Genomic DNA, 12907 nt, shown 5'->3' with positions numbered 1-12907 from the left:
CCCACCCCCCCCCCCCCCCACCCCCCCCCCCCCCCACCCCCCCCCCCCCCCACCCCCCCCCCCCCCCACCCCCCCCCCCCCCCACCCCCCCCCCCCCCCACCCCCCCCCCCCCCCACCCCCCCCCCCCCCCACCCCCCCCCCCCCCCACCCCCCCCCCCCCCCACCCCCCCCCCCCCCCACCCCCCCCCCCCCCCACCCCCCCCCCCCCCCACCCCCCCCCCCCCCCACCCCCCCCCCCCCCCACCCCCCCCCCCCCCCACCCCCCCCCCCCCCCACCCCCCCCCCCCCCCACCCCCCCCCCCCCCCACCCCCCCCCCCCCCCACCCCCCCCCCCCCCCACCCCCCCCCCCCCCCACCCCCCCCCCCCCCCACCCCCCCCCCCCCCCACCCCCCCCCCCCCCCACCCCCCCCCCCCCCCACCCCCCCCCCCCCCCACCCCCCCCCCCCCCCACCCCCCCCCCCCCCCACCCCCCCCCCCCCCCACCCCCCCCCCCCCCCACCCCCCCCCCCCCCCACCCCCCCCCCCCCCCACCCCCCCCCCCCCCCACCCCCCCCCCCCCCCACCCCCCCCCCCCCCCACCCCCCCCCCCCCCCACCCCCCCCCCCCCCCACCCCCCCCCCCCCCCACCCCCCCCCCCCCCCACCCCCCCCCCCCCCCACCCCCCCCCCCCCCCACCCCCCCCCCCCCCCACCCCCCCCCCCCCCCACCCCCCCCCCCCCCCACCCCCCCCCCCCCCCACCCCCCCCCCCCCCCACCCCCCCCCCCCCCCACCCCCCCCCCCCCCCACCCCCCCCCCCCCCCACCCCCCCCCCCCCCCACCCCCCCCCCCCCCCACCCCCCCCCCCCCCCACCCCCCCCCCCCCCCACCCCCCCCCCCCCCCACCCCCCCCCCCCCCCACCCCCCCCCCCCCCCACCCCCCCCCCCCCCCACCCCCCCCCCCCCCCACCCCCCCCCCCCCCCACCCCCCCCCCCCCCCACCCCCCCCCCCCCCCACCCCCCCCCCCCCCCACCCCCCCCCCCCCCCACCCCCCCCCCCCCCCACCCCCCCCCCCCCCCACCCCCCCCCCCCCCCACCCCCCCCCCCCCCCACCCCCCCCCCCCCCCACCCCCCCCCCCCCCCACCCCCCCCCCCCCCCACCCCCCCCCCCCCCCACCCCCCCCCCCCCCCACCCCCCCCCCCCCCCACCCCCCCCCCCCCCCACCCCCCCCCCCCCCCACCCCCCCCCCCCCCCACCCCCCCCCCCCCCCACCCCCCCCCCCCCCCACCCCCCCCCCCCCCCACCCCCCCCCCCCCCCACCCCCCCCCCCCCCCACCCCCCCCCCCCCCCACCCCCCCCCCCCCCCACCCCCCCCCCCCCCCACCCCCCCCCCCCCCCACCCCCCCCCCCCCCCACCCCCCCCCCCCCCCACCCCCCCCCCCCCCCACCCCCCCCCCCCCCCACCCCCCCCCCCCCCCACCCCCCCCCCCCCCCACCCCCCCCCCCCCCCACCCCCCCCCCCCCCCACCCCCCCCCCCCCCCACCCCCCCCCCCCCCCACCCCCCCCCCCCCCCACCCCCCCCCCCCCCCACCCCCCCCCCCCCCCACCCCCCCCCCCCCCCACCCCCCCCCCCCCCCACCCCCCCCCCCCCCCACCCCCCCCCCCCCCCACCCCCCCCCCCCCCCACCCCCCCCCCCCCCCACCCCCCCCCCCCCCCACCCCCCCCCCCCCCCACCCCCCCCCCCCCCCACCCCCCCCCCCCCCCACCCCCCCCCCCCCCCACCCCCCCCCCCCCCCACCCCCCCCCCCCCCCACCCCCCCCCCCCCCCACCCCCCCCCCCCCCCACCCCCCCCCCCCCCCACCCCCCCCCCCCCCCACCCCCCCCCCCCCCCACCCCCCCCCCCCCCCACCCCCCCCCCCCCCCACCCCCCCCCCCCCCCACCCCCCCCCCCCCCCACCCCCCCCCCCCCCCACCCCCCCCCCCCCCCACCCCCCCCCCCCCCCACCCCCCCCCCCCCCCACCCCCCCCCCCCCCCACCCCCCCCCCCCCCCACCCCCCCCCCCCCCCACCCCCCCCCCCCCCCACCCCCCCCCCCCCCCACCCCCCCCCCCCCCCACCCCCCCCCCCCCCCACCCCCCCCCCCCCCCACCCCCCCCCCCCCCCACCCCCCCCCCCCCCCACCCCCCCCCCCCCCCACCCCCCCCCCCCCCCACCCCCCCCCCCCCCCACCCCCCCCCCCCCCCACCCCCCCCCCCCCCCACCCCCCCCCCCCCCCACCCCCCCCCCCCCCCACCCCCCCCCCCCCCCACCCCCCCCCCCCCCCACCCCCCCCCCCCCCCACCCCCCCCCCCCCCCACCCCCCCCCCCCCCCACCCCCCCCCCCCCCCACCCCCCCCCCCCCCCACCCCCCCCCCCCCCCACCCCCCCCCCCCCCCACCCCCCCCCCCCCCCACCCCCCCCCCCCCCCACCCCCCCCCCCCCCCACCCCCCCCCCCCCCCACCCCCCCCCCCCCCCACCCCCCCCCCCCCCCACCCCCCCCCCCCCCCACCCCCCCCCCCCCCCACCCCCCCCCCCCCCCACCCCCCCCCCCCCCCACCCCCCCCCCCCCCCACCCCCCCCCCCCCCCACCCCCCCCCCCCCCCACCCCCCCCCCCCCCCACCCCCCCCCCCCCCCACCCCCCCCCCCCCCCACCCCCCCCCCCCCCCACCCCCCCCCCCCCCCACCCCCCCCCCCCCCCACCCCCCCCCCCCCCCACCCCCCCCCCCCCCCACCCCCCCCCCCCCCCACCCCCCCCCCCCCCCACCCCCCCCCCCCCCCACCCCCCCCCCCCCCCACCCCCCCCCCCCCCCACCCCCCCCCCCCCCCACCCCCCCCCCCCCCCACCCCCCCCCCCCCCCACCCCCCCCCCCCCCCACCCCCCCCCCCCCCCACCCCCCCCCCCCCCCACCCCCCCCCCCCCCCACCCCCCCCCCCCCCCACCCCCCCCCCCCCCCACCCCCCCCCCCCCCCACCCCCCCCCCCCCCCACCCCCCCCCCCCCCCACCCCCCCCCCCCCCCACCCCCCCCCCCCCCCACCCCCCCCCCCCCCCACCCCCCCCCCCCCCCACCCCCCCCCCCCCCCACCCCCCCCCCCCCCCACCCCCCCCCCCCCCCACCCCCCCCCCCCCCCACCCCCCCCCCCCCCCACCCCCCCCCCCCCCCACCCCCCCCCCCCCCCACCCCCCCCCCCCCCCACCCCCCCCCCCCCCCACCCCCCCCCCCCCCCACCCCCCCCCCCCCCCACCCCCCCCCCCCCCCACCCCCCCCCCCCCCCACCCCCCCCCCCCCCCACCCCCCCCCCCCCCCACCCCCCCCCCCCCCCACCCCCCCCCCCCCCCACCCCCCCCCCCCCCCACCCCCCCCCCCCCCCACCCCCCCCCCCCCCCACCCCCCCCCCCCCCCACCCCCCCCCCCCCCCACCCCCCCCCCCCCCCACCCCCCCCCCCCCCCACCCCCCCCCCCCCCCACCCCCCCCCCCCCCCACCCCCCCCCCCCCCCACCCCCCCCCCCCCCCACCCCCCCCCCCCCCCACCCCCCCCCCCCCCCACCCCCCCCCCCCCCCACCCCCCCCCCCCCCCACCCCCCCCCCCCCCCACCCCCCCCCCCCCCCACCCCCCCCCCCCCCCACCCCCCCCCCCCCCCACCCCCCCCCCCCCCCACCCCCCCCCCCCCCCACCCCCCCCCCCCCCCACCCCCCCCCCCCCCCACCCCCCCCCCCCCCCACCCCCCCCCCCCCCCACCCCCCCCCCCCCCCACCCCCCCCCCCCCCCACCCCCCCCCCCCCCCACCCCCCCCCCCCCCCACCCCCCCCCCCCCCCACCCCCCCCCCCCCCCACCCCCCCCCCCCCCCACCCCCCCCCCCCCCCACCCCCCCCCCCCCCCACCCCCCCCCCCCCCCACCCCCCCCCCCCCCCACCCCCCCCCCCCCCCACCCCCCCCCCCCCCCACCCCCCCCCCCCCCCACCCCCCCCCCCCCCCACCCCCCCCCCCCCCCACCCCCCCCCCCCCCCACCCCCCCCCCCCCCCACCCCCCCCCCCCCCCACCCCCCCCCCCCCCCACCCCCCCCCCCCCCCACCCCCCCCCCCCCCCACCCCCCCCCCCCCCCACCCCCCCCCCCCCCCACCCCCCCCCCCCCCCACCCCCCCCCCCCCCCACCCCCCCCCCCCCCCACCCCCCCCCCCCCCCACCCCCCCCCCCCCCCACCCCCCCCCCCCCCCACCCCCCCCCCCCCCCACCCCCCCCCCCCCCCACCCCCCCCCCCCCCCACCCCCCCCCCCCCCCACCCCCCCCCCCCCCCACCCCCCCCCCCCCCCACCCCCCCCCCCCCCCACCCCCCCCCCCCCCCACCCCCCCCCCCCCCCACCCCCCCCCCCCCCCACCCCCCCCCCCCCCCACCCCCCCCCCCCCCCACCCCCCCCCCCCCCCACCCCCCCCCCCCCCCACCCCCCCCCCCCCCCACCCCCCCCCCCCCCCACCCCCCCCCCCCCCCACCCCCCCCCCCCCCCACCCCCCCCCCCCCCCACCCCCCCCCCCCCCCACCCCCCCCCCCCCCCACCCCCCCCCCCCCCCACCCCCCCCCCCCCCCACCCCCCCCCCCCCCCACCCCCCCCCCCCCCCACCCCCCCCCCCCCCCACCCCCCCCCCCCCCCACCCCCCCCCCCCCCCACCCCCCCCCCCCCCCACCCCCCCCCCCCCCCACCCCCCCCCCCCCCCACCCCCCCCCCCCCCCACCCCCCCCCCCCCCCACCCCCCCCCCCCCCCACCCCCCCCCCCCCCCACCCCCCCCCCCCCCCACCCCCCCCCCCCCCCACCCCCCCCCCCCCCCACCCCCCCCCCCCCCCACCCCCCCCCCCCCCCACCCCCCCCCCCCCCCACCCCCCCCCCCCCCCACCCCCCCCCCCCCCCACCCCCCCCCCCCCCCACCCCCCCCCCCCCCCACCCCCCCCCCCCCCCACCCCCCCCCCCCCCCACCCCCCCCCCCCCCCACCCCCCCCCCCCCCCACCCCCCCCCCCCCCCACCCCCCCCCCCCCCCACCCCCCCCCCCCCCCACCCCCCCCCCCCCCCACCCCCCCCCCCCCCCACCCCCCCCCCCCCCCACCCCCCCCCCCCCCCACCCCCCCCCCCCCCCACCCCCCCCCCCCCCCACCCCCCCCCCCCCCCACCCCCCCCCCCCCCCACCCCCCCCCCCCCCCACCCCCCCCCCCCCCCACCCCCCCCCCCCCCCACCCCCCCCCCCCCCCACCCCCCCCCCCCCCCACCCCCCCCCCCCCCCACCCCCCCCCCCCCCCACCCCCCCCCCCCCCCACCCCCCCCCCCCCCCACCCCCCCCCCCCCCCACCCCCCCCCCCCCCCACCCCCCCCCCCCCCCACCCCCCCCCCCCCCCACCCCCCCCCCCCCCCACCCCCCCCCCCCCCCACCCCCCCCCCCCCCCACCCCCCCCCCCCCCCACCCCCCCCCCCCCCCACCCCCCCCCCCCCCCACCCCCCCCCCCCCCCACCCCCCCCCCCCCCCACCCCCCCCCCCCCCCACCCCCCCCCCCCCCCACCCCCCCCCCCCCCCACCCCCCCCCCCCCCCACCCCCCCCCCCCCCCACCCCCCCCCCCCCCCACCCCCCCCCCCCCCCACCCCCCCCCCCCCCCACCCCCCCCCCCCCCCACCCCCCCCCCCCCCCACCCCCCCCCCCCCCCACCCCCCCCCCCCCCCACCCCCCCCCCCCCCCACCCCCCCCCCCCCCCACCCCCCCCCCCCCCCACCCCCCCCCCCCCCCACCCCCCCCCCCCCCCACCCCCCCCCCCCCCCACCCCCCCCCCCCCCCACCCCCCCCCCCCCCCACCCCCCCCCCCCCCCACCCCCCCCCCCCCCCACCCCCCCCCCCCCCCACCCCCCCCCCCCCCCACCCCCCCCCCCCCCCACCCCCCCCCCCCCCCACCCCCCCCCCCCCCCACCCCCCCCCCCCCCCACCCCCCCCCCCCCCCACCCCCCCCCCCCCCCACCCCCCCCCCCCCCCACCCCCCCCCCCCCCCACCCCCCCCCCCCCCCACCCCCCCCCCCCCCCACCCCCCCCCCCCCCCACCCCCCCCCCCCCCCACCCCCCCCCCCCCCCACCCCCCCCCCCCCCCACCCCCCCCCCCCCCCACCCCCCCCCCCCCCCACCCCCCCCCCCCCCCACCCCCCCCCCCCCCCACCCCCCCCCCCCCCCACCCCCCCCCCCCCCCACCCCCCCCCCCCCCCACCCCCCCCCCCCCCCACCCCCCCCCCCCCCCACCCCCCCCCCCCCCCACCCCCCCCCCCCCCCACCCCCCCCCCCCCCCACCCCCCCCCCCCCCCACCCCCCCCCCCCCCCACCCCCCCCCCCCCCCACCCCCCCCCCCCCCCACCCCCCCCCCCCCCCACCCCCCCCCCCCCCCACCCCCCCCCCCCCCCACCCCCCCCCCCCCCCACCCCCCCCCCCCCCCACCCCCCCCCCCCCCCACCCCCCCCCCCCCCCACCCCCCCCCCCCCCCACCCCCCCCCCCCCCCACCCCCCCCCCCCCCCACCCCCCCCCCCCCCCACCCCCCCCCCCCCCCACCCCCCCCCCCCCCCACCCCCCCCCCCCCCCACCCCCCCCCCCCCCCACCCCCCCCCCCCCCCACCCCCCCCCCCCCCCACCCCCCCCCCCCCCCACCCCCCCCCCCCCCCACCCCCCCCCCCCCCCACCCCCCCCCCCCCCCACCCCCCCCCCCCCCCACCCCCCCCCCCCCCCACCCCCCCCCCCCCCCACCCCCCCCCCCCCCCACCCCCCCCCCCCCCCACCCCCCCCCCCCCCCACCCCCCCCCCCCCCCACCCCCCCCCCCCCCCACCCCCCCCCCCCCCCACCCCCCCCCCCCCCCACCCCCCCCCCCCCCCACCCCCCCCCCCCCCCACCCCCCCCCCCCCCCACCCCCCCCCCCCCCCACCCCCCCCCCCCCCCACCCCCCCCCCCCCCCACCCCCCCCCCCCCCCACCCCCCCCCCCCCCCACCCCCCCCCCCCCCCACCCCCCCCCCCCCCCACCCCCCCCCCCCCCCACCCCCCCCCCCCCCCACCCCCCCCCCCCCCCACCCCCCCCCCCCCCCACCCCCCCCCCCCCCCACCCCCCCCCCCCCCCACCCCCCCCCCCCCCCACCCCCCCCCCCCCCCACCCCCCCCCCCCCCCACCCCCCCCCCCCCCCACCCCCCCCCCCCCCCACCCCCCCCCCCCCCCACCCCCCCCCCCCCCCACCCCCCCCCCCCCCCACCCCCCCCCCCCCCCACCCCCCCCCCCCCCCACCCCCCCCCCCCCCCACCCCCCCCCCCCCCCACCCCCCCCCCCCCCCACCCCCCCCCCCCCCCACCCCCCCCCCCCCCCACCCCCCCCCCCCCCCACCCCCCCCCCCCCCCACCCCCCCCCCCCCCCACCCCCCCCCCCCCCCACCCCCCCCCCCCCCCACCCCCCCCCCCCCCCACCCCCCCCCCCCCCCACCCCCCCCCCCCCCCACCCCCCCCCCCCCCCACCCCCCCCCCCCCCCACCCCCCCCCCCCCCCACCCCCCCCCCCCCCCACCCCCCCCCCCCCCCACCCCCCCCCCCCCCCACCCCCCCCCCCCCCCACCCCCCCCCCCCCCCACCCCCCCCCCCCCCCACCCCCCCCCCCCCCCACCCCCCCCCCCCCCCACCCCCCCCCCCCCCCACCCCCCCCCCCCCCCACCCCCCCCCCCCCCCACCCCCCCCCCCCCCCACCCCCCCCCCCCCCCACCCCCCCCCCCCCCCACCCCCCCCCCCCCCCACCCCCCCCCCCCCCCACCCCCCCCCCCCCCCACCCCCCCCCCCCCCCACCCCCCCCCCCCCCCACCCCCCCCCCCCCCCACCCCCCCCCCCCCCCACCCCCCCCCCCCCCCACCCCCCCCCCCCCCCACCCCCCCCCCCCCCCACCCCCCCCCCCCCCCACCCCCCCCCCCCCCCACCCCCCCCCCCCCCCACCCCCCCCCCCCCCCACCCCCCCCCCCCCCCACCCCCCCCCCCCCCCACCCCCCCCCCCCCCCACCCCCCCCCCCCCCCACCCCCCCCCCCCCCCACCCCCCCCCCCCCCCACCCCCCCCCCCCCCCACCCCCCCCCCCCCCCACCCCCCCCCCCCCCCACCCCCCCCCCCCCCCACCCCCCCCCCCCCCCACCCCCCCCCCCCCCCACCCCCCCCCCCCCCCACCCCCCCCCCCCCCCACCCCCCCCCCCCCCCACCCCCCCCCCCCCCCACCCCCCCCCCCCCCCACCCCCCCCCCCCCCCACCCCCCCCCCCCCCCACCCCCCCCCCCCCCCACCCCCCCCCCCCCCCACCCCCCCCCCCCCCCACCCCCCCCCCCCCCCACCCCCCCCCCCCCCCACCCCCCCCCCCCCCCACCCCCCCCCCCCCCCACCCCCCCCCCCCCCCACCCCCCCCCCCCCCCACCCCCCCCCCCCCCCACCCCCCCCCCCCCCCACCCCCCCCCCCCCCCACCCCCCCCCCCCCCCACCCCCCCCCCCCCCCACCCCCCCCCCCCCCCACCCCCCCCCCCCCCCACCCCCCCCCCCCCCCACCCCCCCCCCCCCCCACCCCCCCCCCCCCCCACCCCCCCCCCCCCCCACCCCCCCCCCCCCCCACCCCCCCCCCCCCCCACCCCCCCCCCCCCCCACCCCCCCCCCCCCCCACCCCCCCCCCCCCCCACCCCCCCCCCCCCCCACCCCCCCCCCCCCCCACCCCCCCCCCCCCCCACCCCCCCCCCCCCCCACCCCCCCCCCCCCCCACCCCCCCCCCCCCCCACCCCCCCCCCCCCCCACCCCCCCCCCCCCCCACCCCCCCCCCCCCCCACCCCCCCCCCCCCCCACCCCCCCCCCCCCCCACCCCCCCCCCCCCCCACCCCCCCCCCCCCCCACCCCCCCCCCCCCCCACCCCCCCCCCCCCCCACCCCCCCCCCCCCCCACCCCCCCCCCCCCCCACCCCCCCCCCCCCCCACCCCCCCCCCCCCCCACCCCCCCCCCCCCCCACCCCCCCCCCCCCCCACCCCCCCCCCCCCCCACCCCCCCCCCCCCCCACCCCCCCCCCCCCCCACCCCCCCCCCCCCCCACCCCCCCCCCCCCCCACCCCCCCCCCCCCCCACCCCCCCCCCCCCCCACCCCCCCCCCCCCCCACCCCCCCCCCCCCCCACCCCCCCCCCCCCCCACCCCCCCCCCCCCCCACCCCCCCCCCCCCCCACCCCCCCCCCCCCCCACCCCCCCCCCCCCCCACCCCCCCCCCCCCCCACCCCCCCCCCCCCCCACCCCCCCCCCCCCCCACCCCCCCCCCCCCCCACCCCCCCCCCCCCCCACCCCCCCCCCCCCCCACCCCCCCCCCCCCCCACCCCCCCCCCCCCCCACCCCCCCCCCCCCCCACCCCCCCCCCCCCCCACCCCCCCCCCCCCCCACCCCCCCCCCCCCCCACCCCCCCCCCCCCCCACCCCCCCCCCCCCCCACCCCCCCCCCCCCCCACCCCCCCCCCCCCCCACCCCCCCCCCCCCCCACCCCCCCCCCCCCCCACCCCCCCCCCCCCCCACCCCCCCCCCCCCCCACCCCCCCCCCCCCCCACCCCCCCCCCCCCCCACCCCCCCCCCCCCCCACCCCCCCCCCCCCCCACCCCCCCCCCCCCCCACCCCCCCCCCCCCCCACCCCCCCCCCCCCCCACCCCCCCCCCCCCCCACCCCCCCCCCCCCCCACCCCCCCCCCCCCCCACCCCCCCCCCCCCCCACCCCCCCCCCCCCCCACCCCCCCCCCCCCCCACCCCCCCCCCCCCCCACCCCCCCCCCCCCCCACCCCCCCCCCCCCCCACCCCCCCCCCCCCCCACCCCCCCCCCCCCCCACCCCCCCCCCCCCCCACCCCCCCCCCCCCCCACCCCCCCCCCCCCCCACCCCCCCCCCCCCCCACCCCCCCCCCCCCCCACCCCCCCCCCCCCCCACCCCCCCCCCCCCCCACCCCCCCCCCCCCCCACCCCCCCCCCCCCCCACCCCCCCCCCCCCCCACCCCCCCCCCCCCCCACCCCCCCCCCCCCCCACCCCCCCCCCCCCCCACCCCCCCCCCCCCCCACCCCCCCCCCCCCCCACCCCCCCCCCCCCCCACCCCCCCCCCCCCCCACCCCCCCCCCCCCCCACCCCCCCCCCCCCCCACCCCCCCCCCCCCCCACCCCCCCCCCCCCCCACCCCCCCCCCCCCCCACCCCCCCCCCCCCCCACCCCCCCCCCCCCCCACCCCCCCCCCCCCCCACCCCCCCCCCCCCCCACCCCCCCCCCCCCCCACCCCCCCCCCCCCCCACCCCCCCCCCCCCCCACCCCCCCCCCCCCCCACCCCCCCCCCCCCCCACCCCCCCCCCCCCCCACCCCCCCCCCCCCCCACCCCCCCCCCCCCCCACCCCCCCCCCCCCCCACCCCCCCCCCCCCCCACCCCCCCCCCCCCCCACCCCCCCCCCCCCCCACCCCCCCCCCCCCCCACCCCCCCCCCCCCCCACCCCCCCCCCCCCCCACCCCCCCCCCCCCCCACCCCCCCCCCCCCCCACCCCCCCCCCCCCCCACCCCCCCCCCCCCCCACCCCCCCCCCCCCCCACCCCCCCCCCCCCCCACCCCCCCCCCCCCCCACCCCCCCCCCCCCCCACCCCCCCCCCCCCCCACCCCCCCCCCCCCCCACCCCCCCCCCCCCCCACCCCCCCCCCCCCCCACCCCCCCCCCCCCCCACCCCCCCCCCCCCCCACCCCCCCCCCCCCCCACCCCCCCCCCCCCCCACCCCCCCCCCCCCCCACCCCCCCCCCCCCCCACCCCCCCCCCCCCCCACCCCCCCCCCCCCCCACCCCCCCCCCCCCCCACCCCCCCCCCCCCCCACCCCCCCCCCCCCCCACCCCCCCCCCCCCCCACCCCCCCCCCCCCCCACCCCCCCCCCCCCCCACCCCCCCCCCCCCCCACCCCCCCCCCCCCCCACCCCCCCCCCCCCCCACCCCCCCCCCCCCCCACCCCCCCCCCCCCCCACCCCCCCCCCCCCCCACCCCCCCCCCCCCCCACCCCCCCCCCCCCCCACCCCCCCCCCCCCCCACCCCCCCCCCCCCCCACCCCCCCCCCCCCCCACCCCCCCCCCCCCCCACCCCCCCCCCCCCCCACCCCCCCCCCCCCCCACCCCCCCCCCCCCCCACCCCCCCCCCCCCCCACCCCCCCCCCCCCCCACCCCCCCCCCCCCCCACCCCCCCCCCCCCCCACCCCCCCCCCCCCCCACCCCCCCCCCCCCCCACCCCCCCCCCCCCCCACCCCCCCCCCCCCCCACCCCCCCCCCCCCCCACCCCCCCCCCCCCCCACCCCCCCCCCCCCCCACCCCCCCCCCCCCCCACCCCCCCCCCCCCCCACCCCCCCCCCCCCCCACCCCCCCCCCCCCCCACCCCCCCCCCCCCCCACCCCCCCCCCCCCCCACCCCCCCCCCCCCCCACCCCCCCCCCCCCCCACCCCCCCCCCCCCCCACCCCCCCCCCCCCCCACCCCCCCCCCCCCCCACCCCCCCCCCCCCCCACCCCCCCCCCCCCCCACCCCCCCCCCCCCCCACCCCCCCCCCCCCCCACCCCCCCCCCCCCCCACCCCCCCCCCCCCCCACCCCCCCCCCCCCCCACCCCCCCCCCCCCCCACCCCCCCCCCCCCCCACCCCCCCCCCCCCCCACCCCCCCCCCCCCCCACCCCCCCCCCCCCCCACCCCCCCCCCCCCCCACCCCCCCCCCCCCCCACCCCCCCCCCCCCCCACCCCCCCCCCCCCCCACCCCCCCCCCCCCCCACCCCCCCCCCCCCCCACCCCCCCCCCCCCCCACCCCCCCCCCCCCCCACCCCCCCCCCCCCCCACCCCCCCCCCCCCCCACCCCCCCCCCCCCCCACCCCCCCCCCCCCCCACCCCCCCCCCCCCCCACCCCCCCCCCCCCCCACCCCCCCCCCCCCCCACCCCCCCCCCCCCCCACCCCCCCCCCCCCCCACCCCCCCCCCCCCCCACCCCCCCCCCCCCCCACCCCCCCCCCCCCCCACCCCCCCCCCCCCCCACCCCCCCCCCCCCCCACCCCCCCCCCCCCCCACCCCCCCCCCCCCCCACCCCCCCCCCCCCCCACCCCCCCCCCCCCCCACCCCCCCCCCCCCCCACCCCCCCCCCCCCCCACCCCCCCCCCCCCCCACCCCCCCCCCCCCCCACCCCCCCCCCCCCCCACCCCCCCCCCCCCCCACCCCCCCCCCCCCCCACCCCCCCCCCCCCCCACCCCCCCCCCCCCCCACCCCCCCCCCCCCCCACCCCCCCCCCCCCCCACCCCCCCCCCCCCCCACCCCCCCCCCCCCCCACCCCCCCCCCCCCCCACCCCCCCCCCCCCCCACCCCCCCCCCCCCCCACCCCCCCCCCCCCCCACCCCCCCCCCCCCCCACCCCCCCCCCCCCCCACCCCCCCCCCCCCCCACCCCCCCCCCCCCCCACCCCCCCCCCCCCCCACCCCCCCCCCCCCCCACCCCCCCCCCCCCCCACCCCCCCCCCCCCCCACCCCCCCCCCCCCCCACCCCCCCCCCCCCCCACCCCCCCCCCCCCCCACCCCCCCCCCCCCCCACCCCCCCCCCCCCCCACCCCCCCCCCCCCCCACCCCCCCCCCCCCCCACCCCCCCCCCCCCCCACCCCCCCCCCCCCCCACCCCCCCCCCCCCCCACCCCCCCCCCCCCCCACCCCCCCCCCCCCCCACCCCCCCCCCCCCCCACCCCCCCCCCCCCCCACCCCCCCCCCCCCCCACCCCCCCCCCCCCCCACCCCCCCCCCCCCCCACCCCCCCCCCCCCCCACCCCCCCCCCCCCCCACCCCCCCCCCCCCCCACCCCCCCCCCCCCCCACCCCCCC

This window comes from Sphaerodactylus townsendi, linkage group LG14, assembly GCF_021028975.2.
Source record: "Sphaerodactylus townsendi isolate TG3544 linkage group LG14, MPM_Stown_v2.3, whole genome shotgun sequence".
NCBI lineage: Eukaryota > Metazoa > Chordata > Lepidosauria > Squamata > Sphaerodactylidae > Sphaerodactylus > Sphaerodactylus townsendi.
The sequence above is the reverse complement of the archived record's forward strand: the minus strand, read 5'-3'. Positions refer to the sequence as shown.